The sequence below is a fragment of the Homarus americanus genome, unplaced genomic scaffold (assembly GCF_018991925.1).
Source record: "Homarus americanus isolate GMGI-L3 unplaced genomic scaffold, GMGI_Hamer_2.0 scaffold51476, whole genome shotgun sequence".
In the NCBI taxonomy this organism is placed as follows: Eukaryota; Metazoa; Arthropoda; class Malacostraca; order Decapoda; family Nephropidae; genus Homarus; species Homarus americanus.
Genome location: NW_024736148.1, coordinates 2,549,569 through 2,562,248, shown reverse-complemented (window position 1 = coordinate 2,562,248; position 12,680 = coordinate 2,549,569). Strand labels below are relative to the sequence as shown.

General features: G+C 35.4%; 1 long non-coding RNA gene across 1 annotated transcript in view; it reads right to left on the bottom strand.

Annotated features, from left to right (window-relative positions):
- LOC121872043 overlaps window positions 1–10,420 on the bottom strand; it is an 85,944-nt gene extending 75,524 nt beyond the window's left edge. The window contains exons 1-2 of the long non-coding RNA XR_006090013.1: window positions 10,381–10,420; window positions 2,886–4,159 (exon numbers count right to left, since the gene is read on the bottom strand). This is a non-coding gene — a long non-coding RNA (uncharacterized LOC121872043). The remainder of the gene's footprint in view (window positions 1–2,885; window positions 4,160–10,380) is intronic.
- Between the last annotated feature and the right edge of the window lie 2,260 nt (window positions 10,421–12,680).

Below are 12,680 nucleotides of genomic sequence, written 5' to 3'. Positions count from 1 at the left end.
TGGCCTGTAAGAGGGGATAGCATCTTTACCAGCCACTTGGATAATTTGTAAATAACAGACCCCACAGAACTCACGATAGGACGTAATGGATTGTTAGGCTTGTGTGTTTTGATCAATCCATACATATAAGATAAAGTATGATTGATTTGAGAGAGCTGTTTGATGAGATCGGGGTTCTTTTTCAATACCATCTTCATTTTGGAATTAGATAATGCTCTGTTTGACGAGAGTTACTGGACCATATTGAGTGATCCAAATTTGTTCATAAACTTATCATCTTATGATCTACAGACAAATGAGAAACTTGTTCTTGGTTTTGGTAGGAAGTTTTCTATCACTCAACGGTGTGTTAATCCGCTTACTATTGCTAAAGGTTTAATCAACCTGGAAAAGAATAAGTCGTCAGATGTTACAAATGAAGATATTTCCATGGCTAAAGGTTGTATACATAATATTTTACATAAGAAATTTGTTTCAAACATTCCAAAAAGATTTGAAACAGCCATGATAAACTTGAAAAGAAATAAGAATATCCATATTACCAAGGCTGATAAGTCTAATGCTATTGTTATTTTGGATAAAAGTGACTACAATGATAAGATGAATTCATTACTTAGTGATGAAAGCACGTATTGTGAGCTTACGAAAGATCCCCTGGAAAATATTAATAAGTTATCTAATTCCAAGATATATATATATATATATATATATATATATATATATATATATATATATATATATATATATATATATATATATATATATATATATATATATATATATATATATATATATATATAAAAACATCAGATAGTAGTACATATTTAGGTCTGACCCTAGAATAACTCCGTGGTTGGTTTTCTTAGAGATTAATTATCACCAAAATGTTTCTGTGGAGATTATGAGGATCAGTGTGGTCTCGCACTTCTTTGAAAACCAAATAAAACGAACTAATAAAATCAAACCATACCTAACTAAAATATCATATTCTAGAACTGGCATGTTTGGCTTGGTAGACTTCATACAGCTTGATTCGTTGTTTTAAGACAATGTGTAAAATTTTCACCGAAAATAAAGTTTGAAAAATCAAAACTTAAAGAGTTACATAATAGAACTCAATGAGTAGAACATTTTATTTTATGACAGTGGAAAAAAATTCATATCTATTGGATTAAAATCGACCGCGATCTTATCTTCATACATATCGTTTGTTTTTAATGTAAACAATGTCAAAATAGTACTGCAGCATTGCAGCAAGAAAACATGTGACTTATTCTTAATTCTCAGAAGCTCTGAAGGCGCAGTGGCCACGGCCTGCTGGCCGTTAATCAAGTCACATCTTCAGCCAGTCACCAGCTTTACATTGACAAACGTTGGTAAAATTTTTTATTGTTTTCACTCTATGTTACATGAATATGACCTTCGTATCTGGTGGATATGAGTATTTTGAAGATGACCCCCCCCCCCCCAATACCAACATTGTGGAGCAAAAAATACGAAAAAACGATTTTCAGATTATCTGTATACAGACTGTATACTGATAGTTGAGAGTCGTATATACAGTACAGTATACCCTGGGTATACTATACTGTATATACATCTAAATCTAATCTGAGATACCAAAAGGATCCCAAGTGCGTAAACCAAGAACACAATCAGACCGAAAGATGTTAATAGCTGTGACTTTTCTCTAATACGCGTCGAATTACACGCCAGTCTTCCAACGATCAACCTTAAAAAACAGAAGCCATCTTCACAGTATTTCAAATTCACGTGACATCAAGATTTGCGCTGAGTGGCTGGGGAAAAATTAAGAGCAGTGCACGAGTATCACGTGACATCGACACGTCTCATATTTTCCATGGTGTTCTTTCTGATAGTTTCTAGGGTTACTTAAAAAAGGGGGAAAACGAATCAACAATAACCTTAAACAACAAATATTTCACGATTGTTAGGTTAGATTATGTTTAGTCAGTTCTTGTCATCGGTGATAAAGATTCAATGTGTCAGCCGCCAACTGTACGTACACCGGCTAAATCTCCTTAACACCAACACGCTCTAGTGAAAATTTTATATATTTTCTTATTTACTATCACACACTTCGGAAACAAAATGTTAAATAAGTGACATTAAAATTCTGAATAAACAATTTACTAAAACTACTACTGAGAGCTGTAACCAATGGAACTGATAAAAGGCGAAAAACTTAGAATTTCTTTGGTTGAATACCGAAAAACCTAAATACGTATATATCATAACGGCTAGCTTAGGTAAGCAAGAACAGTGAAATGTAAACAAAAGAGAAATGGTCAAGATGAGTGTTTGGGGCCAGATCTAACTAAACATGAATTGAGCCAAAACCAAGCAACCAAACTTATCTTAATCTAAAAATATATTAAGATCATTGCGTTTGGCTTAATTAATTAGTTTGACATTAGCCAGCTCTGGCCCCGAGGTATTTGCCATATTGTTGCAGAACACCGGGAATAAATAAAATATGTATAGTACTTCAAACAACACAAGAAGGTTCCATGACATTTGCTCACAAAACATAAGCTCACAAGATATATGCTTACAATACAAATGCTCACAAGAGTAACAAGACAGATACAATATTAATGGAAAGGAAGAAATGCTAAAAAAAAAAAAAATTGCAAATCACAATTTATAAAAACCAATAAACTAACCTAACCTAGCAGCAATAGGGCACTGCATCCGATTAGAGTAGTTATATCACATTATGATTTGACAATAAAGATAATAAAACAATTTTACCACAAAATTTGTATACTGTTTTTTATAAATTGGTTTAAAAATACAAATAAAAAGTTGTGAACGTTTGCCTTGTGAGCAAATGTCGGCACACCGAAGAGGAATGTACTTACCTGGTGAATGAAACTGGTAGAGACGTGTAGCGTGAAGGTAATAGATGAAGCGAACAGAAAGTAGAGCAACAATGACTGACGGAGACAAGGTAGCAGTCCTTTAACTCCCGGGAAGCCTAACCCATCGTCTCGTCTGCGTTTACAAACTGAGAACAGCTGTTCTAGCACCAGCATTCGTTTACATCTCTTTAGGTCTATAATAATATTATTTTAACTCATACACACCTTTAAGTACCTTATATTGTCACTATTGTACTTTATTAGTTGAATTTAACACTTATAAAACACTTCACACATCGTCATATGTGAATTGCTGACTTAATTCAGTGAATCAGAGTCGCTGGTAATTCTTTAAAAGACCTGATACTCTGAATCGAAAAGTCCAGCGGCCGATTCGAAGCTTCATAACGAAAACGGGAACTAGGTGGTTCTGGGGATGACTACAGTAGGTTGTCGAGGGCTGTTGAAGTCAAAGACCCATGGCTATGACGCACTTGCGTTAATCAATACGCTCACACAAGTAAGTTTGGTGCTGGGAGTGGCTGTACGCAACCTTGTTCTCTTCTTTGTGAACGCGTTACAGTAGTTTCACAGCTGCCTTCTTTTCATCGCAGGTGTTTCCATTTAAAGGTCACAGCTGTTTTTCTTCTCTTTACAGGTTACAATTGCTTTTATTTTGGTTATTCAAATTTCTTTTCCTTTTATTTACAAGTTAGGACTATTATTTATTTACATCCAAAGTTGTTTTTCGTATACAGTATTTACAACTCTCACCAGATTTTTTTTCTTATTAGTCACAGCCGTTTTTACACTATTTGTTCTTTTTTTTTTACAAGTTACAGATTTTTTTACATTTCACATCTGTTCCTTTGTTTAGAAGCACCAACCACACGCCACAGCCTGTGTGACAAAATGCTTCTGCCTGACTTAAGACTCCCGACGTTTACTTTTGCTCTTAAGCTTTATCAATACACTACAGCATAATATATATTTCTTAGTACCAATACACTTGACCACTATATTGGATTGTAAGTACAGTACATTTATTTCTGTACCTCTGAATCTAGGTACTTTCAAGTCTGAATCATAAATTATATTATAAATAAATATCTAATTACATTCCCTGGCTGGCAGCAGCATACACAGGAGAGTTCTCACTAGAAATTCATGATTAGATCCATATTTTATTGGTGGATCCTCGGTGACTTTAATGGCTATTAGAATTTGCGGTAATTTTAAGACACACAGCTGCTTCCCGATTAAAACTAAATATCCTGTAAATAAAAAAATGTTAGAAACATTTAAGCATTTCTCTGCCTTAATACACAAGGAAGTAAATATTACTTTTGATTGTAGCTGCGACTAAAATTCGGCTTTTATCTAAATTTGAGTCTATGCAAAATAACCACACAAGACAGAAAAAACAAATCAACCAGACCTAACTTACTGTGGTTCACTGTAGTGGACTATGACATACCCGGCTCTATAGCATAAAATGAGCACCGGAGAATTCTGTGCCAGTTACTTTTACCTTTTTCGGTTTCTTGAGTGCTATGTCTGCATGTTATGGTGAGATGGCCATAGGCACTTCATTTCTGAGAGCAATTCGCGAGTTATTGTACAGCTGACCCAGGATCAAATTCACTGCGGGATACTAAAGGTCGCTGTGACCATGACCTGTAATGTTATCATGCGGGTGTTCAAAAGTTTTGTTGATAACAATTAGAGCTCTATTTCTAGTTCCAGGATCCTTACAAAATATACAGAGTATCCGTAGTGCAGACATACATTAGGAATGAACGCCCCTGTTTAACCAGTGAGAGCTAACTACAACGACTCTTAACAATATGAAGACATATGTTTGGATATACTGTAAACTAAGGTCAAGTTCATAGTTCTTTTCTATGATTATGTGAATTAGTAGTCCGTTCCAGGAACAGTCAACCACTGGTCCACATATTAAGTGATCCAGTCAATTTGGCGAGGAATAATTCATATCCACTCACATGGGGACTCCCAGAACCCTGACATAATGCATCACTTCTACACTTTCATGTCTTGCTCTACTTGATCCCAGCCATTGTCAAACCCTCTTCAAGACCTCTGCCTGAATGATTGATGAAATGTAGTGTGTTTGTGTACACATACATACATAACATACATACACAGTTTGTATATGAAGTCTAAGCAACCGCCTTTAAGAAAGCCTTAACACCACATGCAGTATACAGTAATAGGTTCTAGCTTAAGAGTGAACAGGCAGTAGGTAGAAGGCAGCTATCAAACGGGGAGGTACGTACTACCGCCTGGGAAGATATTGGAAGCATATTGTCTAATGGTCGACCCTACTGCTATATGGCATCAAGAAAATTGTGACCAAGTCCCATGTTGCTGATCTGACTTTCTGCCTCATACACAATTGCAGGGTCTCAATTGTTTCTCTTACTTTGTCAACACAACATACTGTACTATGCACAGTAGCTAAAACAACTATCTGTGCAGGTGGGGGTCAATATGCTCCGAAATTTTACGTGTGACTAGTGACAGCCCTCTTATACAGTCCATGGTGTCATATTGTTTCCCACAAAGTATGCGCAGATAGTTGTTTTAGCTACCGTACATACAGTATATCGTTTCTCACTATTGATATTTAATTTTTAATTTTTGTCTTTATTTATGGTTCTTTGTGTTTATAATAATAATAATAATAATAATAATAATAATAATAATAATAATAATTATTATTATATAGTATATTATATTTTTATTTAATATTATTATAATTTTATTTTTTATTCATTATTATTATTATTATATAGTATATTATATTTTTATTTAATATTATAATTTTATTTTATTTTTTATTAATTATTGTTATTATTATTATTATGATTATACTTTAGCCTTCAGGCCCTGGTGTGGACCACTGACCTGTGCTCTGGTGGGGTAATCCCATAAAAAAAAAAGTTCGTGTCTTGACGCTGCCAACCCTTTAAACATAATTATATAATGTTCTAAAGACAACATAATTAACATGATACTGAGTAAAATATAAGCGTAGACTCATTAAACGTAGCAACTGTATCATGCAGTAATAAGGAGTTTCTAATTAAGTTAACTGTTAAGTCTCGGAGATAGTGGTGATAATGTCGAGGTAGAAAATATTAAGTCGCGGAAATATTGGAACACGACGGCTCCGTTTACTTCAAATCTTTCCAGACTTGTTGATCATTTATATCCTCCCATTAGCCTTTATCCACTAAATGATAATATACTGTATTATGAAGCCAACAAACTCCTTATTAATAAGCTAATCCATATGTATTCCACATTGACCTGTTTCAATTTTAAGCTTCATAATTACAGTCTAACTATTTTCAATATTACTATTTGTAGTATACAGTAGTAGTAGTATTAAGATACTATTTTGAAATAGCGGATGTTTCATCATTTTTGGCATAAAAAATTTCATTAATATCAGACATCAGTGTATTATGGCTCTTCGGTAACTTTTTTACCTCATTGAACATGTTTCCTGTATTTTCAGTAGACTTAATATATACACCTGTAATATGATTACATATAAAAGCATTGGCAGATATAAAAACACTTTTTTTAATTTTGCTCCAAGAAAAGACATGACTTTTATAAGCTTTTATTGGGGGAAATTGCATGCATTGGTTACACCACTTATAAATCATAATCAAACTGTTGATATACAGCACAGTATCTCATAGCAAAATACGCATTCTTGTGATATTAGTGCGCTTAAAACACAGTACAGCAACAATGGTTATTTTCTTTCATGACAGTACAATAAATCAGTCCTAAATTATCTGTATTGGTTATCATAATACTACTACTACCACTAACTAATAATAATAATAATAATAATAATAATAATAATAAAAATAATAAAGTAAATTTAGAATACCCTTATACACAGAACCAGGAACTTAAGGAAAAGGGGTAAATGTCTTGAGCGACTCCACATCGTTGCTAATATACAGTATATTTTCAATGAATATTCACGAATGTGTCTCTTTAATGTAAGAATGCAAATCAGTTGACCACTGCCTCCACGCGCTCTGCACACTTAGGTTAGGGAATAAACACAAATTATTACTGAATAATGAATGTCTGAATTTCACTAAAACGGACCACTGAGCAATGCCAAACTTTGCTCTGTTCCTTTTAAAAGCAAAGGTACAGTATATCGATCTACTTGTTCTGTCATATTATATAACTATTCATATTACATAAAAGGCTTAAATGATTTATGGGAAAAATACATGAAGAATATTTCCCCAGAGCTGGTAAAGTTCACTTAAGTTACTCTTTCATTTTTCACTGATAGATATAGATACAAGCCAGGTTCATAATAATAATATTACTTTAATTAATTGTCTTTGGTTTCTAATATTTATTGAGGCTTTTTTCCAATGACAATGCGAATACAAATTGAGAGTTTTAGATGGTTGGATGATGGTACACTACAAGCTGGTGAATTTCGGCTGCGATGCCTCACTGTTACCCATCACCAAATACACACCTTTTATTATTGAAATATTGCTGCCATCAAGATTCACTGTCTTTGATATTTTCTAAAACAAATATCAACTGGCAGTGAGGAGAGAACAAAATTAATTTCTTAAATGGTGGGACTGGCCAAGTTTGTCATTCAGCGCGACTCAGCAGCTACTTAAGACAAAAATATTCAAAACTCAGTATAAATAAAACCACATTAGTATAATCATTTGAATCCTTGGTTCAGCCCAAGTCAAAGTGACAGACCAAAATAATAATGAAATGCGAAACCAGGATGCCCTTTTCAACAAATGCTATGAATCCGTCACTGAAATCTAAGCGCAACTAAACACTAAAATTAAAATGCCCAGATTATCTACAAACCAGTGACGCCGATCCTACCCCCAGCCTCGCACCCATATGAGTACGATAAAGTGGCTATACTATATTGTGTGCCCATTTTTAGATTTTTTCCTCGTAATTTCACGAAATATTCAGCAATTACCACATTACTAATCAGTCATTATGTTTAATTAATGCCAAATGCCAATATATTACAACCGCACAACACTTACTGAATCCGATGCTTACTATCCACAAACAATATGCTGCTGCACATATTACTGATGTGTACTGTTATGTTGAGTATAAGCTGTGGAGGGATAGGTGGGGGAATTAAAAAAATTACCACAAACAGTATATGACACTAGAAAATGTTCATACAATTATCCAGTAACAAAGATGTTATTGCAAAGTTAATCAATTTCATTCGATTCGATTCTATGGCAAATGAGTAAGGTCACCAACTTAAAAAAAAAATACTAGGAAAATTAAACTAAATATTACTTGACATGCAAATTGATTGTTTTAAAAATGTTATGTTCATTCTTTATTTTATCGATATTGTTATATGAAAATATCCATATACCTCTACTAGTGATAAGATCTATATATCTTAATGATACTTTAATTGCTGTACGAGAGGTGGTTTGTATGTAGGGGGGTGTTGAGGTTCAAGAGACGACTAGAGAAACAAAAGGCATATCAAGAGTCAGGTACTGTACTGCTACTAATAGACTATTTCAAGCCATATATGGTAAAATGTAAGTTAGTTTACGGAGGATTACTGCTGAAATAGTGACTGTAAAAAACAATGCAAAAAACAGGCAAAATTCATAGATACAGCCACACACTCACTCACCAAACTTAGGTTGGGTCACATTATGTTCGGATACCTTAAATTAACTTCAAATAAGTTTTATTAGCTATAGTCAGGTTCGGTTAAGAAAAGTTAGGTCTAATTTAATTAAAAAAAACATTAATTATCGAAAATACAGAACCAATCCAGTTACGTTATTGTACGCAGATTCGAGCCACTACACACTCTTAATATGGATACCAGTTACGGTAGTCTCGGTGTAATTTTAATGTCATTTTCGCCGCCATCTTCAAGTCTTTCCTCGAGTGGGTCAGTTTGGAGGAAAAAATCTAACGGGATGATCAGTTGAACCAGTCATAAAGGGTCCCAACCTAATCCAGCCAACCCTAACTTAATCCAACCCAACCTAACTTAATCCGAACCTGACCCAAGCTCACCTATCCTATCCCAATTTCACCTATCCTATCCCAATTTCACATATCCTATCCCAATTTCACCTATCCTATCCCAATCTAACCTATCCTAAACCCAACCTAACCTATCCTAATCTAACCACTCCTAACTCAACTTTATCTACGCTAACTTGACTTAATTTAACCTATTCCAGTCTAAGCCAAAGCAGCTCAACCTAACCTCATCTAACCACTGAAAATTGAGGCCCAGACTGGGATTGGGTTGGGGTCAGGTAGGTTGGGATCAAGCTAGTTGGGGTCCAGTTGGTTTGGGTCCAGTAGGTTGGAGTCCAGTGGTTGGGGTTCAGTAAGTTGGGGTCCAGTAGGTTTGGGTCCAGTTGGTTGGGGTCCAGTTGGTTGGGGTCCAGTTGTCCAGTCAAACGAAATATCGAATGAACGCGTGAGACTGGGCCTTCCTACAGGCTTTGTGTAGGTGTGTGTACAAGGTTTAAGTCTGTTAGAAACGTTCGCACATATCCAGTAGGAGGAAATTTGGTAGAGGAGCCTTTGAGAATAGTACATCTTTGTGTTATATCTTAGGTGAGACAATCATTCTTATACATCAAGTTAATGACAAAATTTAACCTACGAACCTTTCAGACTCCTGACATGTTCTTTGTTTACAGAAGTCGTTTTTTAACAATCGTAACAAAAATGCTCAGACATTCCAATATTGCGATTCTTTAAACAAACATCAACTTCATTCAATTTCAATTGTTTATTCCTTGATAGAGGAAGCGGGATCCTAGTGCTGTCACTAGGTACCCCTGTACAATGACACCAGAAGCATCTGGCAAGTGTGACAAGAATATACAGCATAAATTTAATTAATTATAAACACGCAAGTCACATACTGTATATAAACTTCATTATAAATACAGTAACTTGAAAGTGTTTCTATAATACATTTTCGCACTACTATATTGTAATTTCGTTGAGTGAATTTTGTTTGATAACACTATGTGCAGTACTTGATAAGTCACGGGGTAACATTATTTCTTTATGATAATTTTATGGTACAGTAATACAACTTCTATTCATAGTTGTTTAACTTTGATGTATGTAAATGTATTGTTTGTTGATTTCTTTACTGACTAATTATTTTTTTGTGGTGTTAACATGAACAAACTGCACTTGACACAACAGTACACTTATAAAAGTTTCTTGTAACAGTACTCTCAGCACATGATCGTGCTGACCAACGTGACCGAACACTTTGAGTTAAACAACACACACAGTCTTTCGCCGATTTGCCATAATTTGGTTACTCATCACTTAAATCATATCACGTTATATTTCTTAAGATACTTTCGAAAGTCGGAGTAAATAATAAGGGTCTTTTGTTATTAAAATTTACAAGAGAATGGAGCTGACTCCCACTACCTAAGGCGTTTGGCGGGACACTGACTGACTGGTCGCCGACTCGCCGCCACCGTCGCCATGGCCCAGCCCACGCGACCGTCGCGACGTGACCATCACGTGAGTGACGCGCGGCTGGTCGCGGGCCACTCCACCTCTTGCTGGATTGGGGACCCGGCAAAATGACCTAAGCTAAATTTTAGTTTTAGTTTAACAAAGCTTGGAGTACAGTTTGCCTATTCTGAGGAATTCAGTCAGGTCTTGACACTGAGGGTGGTATGACTTCTCACTGCCATGCAGGACACAGGTTCATACACAAAGAAATACTGTACATTGAATTGAATTGAAACAGTTTATTTAGCTAGAAAAACACAGATACAGAGTGGATAATAATAACAATATTAACATGGCTGAGCCAGTTGAGAACCTGAGCTCTCCTGTAGGCACCTGATATATACTATACCTTTATCTCAAGGAAGTATTATGTGTATCATCTGTAATAGTACAATAGCATGGTGGTAATAAGAACATCTCATAACCTTACCACGGTTATCACTTCAATATTTATTAATTTTATTTATTTACCATTTTTATTTAATTATATTTATTTACTATTTTTATTTTTATTATAAGTACTGTACATACATAAATTACAGTGGAATTGAAAAACAAATATAATGTGGAAGCAGTACAACATGGGTTGTACAGTATTAAGGTTGAACAAGAGGACAGAACTGTCAGGATTATGCCTAGTTGGCAAATATATTTATTGCAATGGTAATTTCTTATGTATTTACATAATAATTTCCGATAAAACGGTTTTGATGGTACAATAAAAGCAGGTACTGTAAATATAGTAGGCTTTACAAGAAATATTAATACTTAGACAATAGATATTTTGAAAGAGATGATTTAAAGGAAGGGAGCGTAGTCTTTACTCGGATGGGTGGGGGTAAGTTGTTCCACACCTTCACACCATGATATTTTATGGAGGTCTGGGACTGAGAGGAGCACATCAGGGGGTCTTAGTAGCTCTGGGTGCCTTAAGTTGTATCTCTGATTATTCCGGAACTGGAAATAATTATTGTCAAGCAAGTGAGTGTTAGATTTGTAAACAAAGAGGGCACAGCAGTAGGTGTTATCTTCGATTTTTAACATTTTCAATTTAGCAAATTTTTCGTTTGTGTGATCTGTTTTTTTTTTTTCAAGTGGGTCATTGTCCGTACAACTCTCTTTTGTGCAGTAACCAGGGATTGTGTTTTTGAAGAGCCAGAGGCCCCCCATAGTGTGTGACAGTGTATCAGGCGTTGGTAAACAAGATCATGATAGATTTTTTTCATTGCTGTGAGAGTGAGTGACTGTCGAGTGTGATGCATGATACCGCACTGTTTATTGACTTTACTGTGAATGGCTTGTATGTGGTTTCTCCAGTAAAGTTTCTCGTCAACAATAACTCAGAGGAATTTAGTATTTTGTTCGCGTTTGAGGACTTTATTGCCAAGGTACAGGGGGTCCAAGTCTGGGGGTAAGTTTTTTCCTTCTGTGAAAGATCGTGTAGTGGGTTTTCTCAGAGTTTAAGGTTAGTTTATTACGTATTACCCAGGTCCTGACTTTAGTCAATTCAGTGTTCATAGTTCTCATCAAGAATGGAGGTCTGAGTTGCTAGCATAAAGATTACTATTGTCTGCAAATAAGTTGTATTTTATGAGTGTGCTGGACCGAGAATGGAACCTTAGGGGACGCCATACAAGTTTGGCGAGGAGTCAGATTGGTGATTATTATAGCAGACATACTGCATCCTGTTGGACAGATATGAGGTAAACCAATTGTGGGACAGGCCCCTAACGCCGTAATGTTCAAGCTTTGAAAGGAGGATGGTATGGTCGACAGTGTCGAAGGCTTTAGAGAGGTCCAAGAATATACCGTCTGTGAACTGACTGTCATCAAAGTAATTTATGATGTCATTAGTATAGGATAGCAGAGGACTCTCAGTCGACCTTCTAGCTCTAAATCCAAACTGGGAGTCTGTAAAGATGTTATTGGCATTGCAGAAGGACTTTAGTCTACTACATGCTAGCTTCTCCAGTATCTTACTCAAGGCTAGGAGGACTGATATGGGGCGGTAATTCTTGAAGAGACCTTTGTCTCCAGATTTTTTATATGCTGGGTGAACTTTAGCAATTTTCAGTTTATCCGGAAAGACACCACTAGTGAAGGAGGAGTTTCAAATGTGTGGAACAGGTAAGTGGGCTACTTTCTTAATGATACTCATTGGTATATTGTCTTCGCCTGTTGCTG